Here is a 933-nt window from a genome sequence, read left to right as displayed (position 1 = left end):
CACAGATCCTGAGGTGTCAAGGAATTTCATCCCTGCACCAAATAGGCATGTAAATTGCCTTTGCACACCATTCTGGCGTTTAAACGCCGTGTGGTGCACATTCTGGGCGTTCAACGCCCATGTAAAGCATGTTTCTGGCGTTGAACGCCAGTTTCATGCTTGTTACCGGCGTTCAGTGCCAGCTTTTCTTCTCTAGGCACATTCCTGGCGTTCAGCGCCAGAATGTGCTTGTTTCTAGTGTTCAGCGCCAGGTTGATGCTCTGTTCTGGCGTTGAACGCCAGCCAGATGCATCTTACTAGCGTTGAACGCTAGCCTGTGCTTCCTCCCGGGTGTGATTTTTTTCTTCTGCTGTTTTTGATTCTGTTTTTAATTTTTATGATTTTTTTCGTGACTCCTCATGATCATGTACCTAATAAAACACAAAATAACAATAAAATAAAATAAAATTTAGATAAATAAAATTGGGTTGCCTCCCAACAAGCACTTCTTTAATGTCAATAGCTTGACAGTGGCTCTCATGGAGCCACAAGGTGATCAGGTTAATGTTGTATAGTCCCAACACCAAACTTAGAGTTTGGATATGGGATCTTAACACCAAATTTAGAGTTTGGTTGTGGCCTCCCATCACCAAACTTAGAGTTTGACTGTGGGGGCTCTTCTTGACTCTGAATTGAGAGAAGCTCTTCATGCTTACTCTCTTTTGTCACAGAGGGATGGCCATGTGCCTTAAACACAAGGTAGTCCCCATTCAATTGAAGGACAATTTCACCTCTGTTGACATCTATCACAGCTCCTGCTGTAGCTAGGAAAGGTCTTCCAAGGATGATGCATTCATCCTCTTCCTTCCTAGTGTCTAAGATTATGAAATCAGCAGGGATGTAAAGGCCTTCAACCTTTACTAACACGTCCTCCACTATTCCATAAGCTTGTCT

Source organism: Arachis duranensis, chromosome 3 (genome assembly GCF_000817695.3).
Source record: "Arachis duranensis cultivar V14167 chromosome 3, aradu.V14167.gnm2.J7QH, whole genome shotgun sequence".
Lineage (NCBI taxonomy): Eukaryota > Viridiplantae > Streptophyta > Magnoliopsida > Fabales > Fabaceae > Arachis > Arachis duranensis.
The sequence above is the reverse complement of the archived record's forward strand: the minus strand, read 5'-3'. Positions refer to the sequence as shown.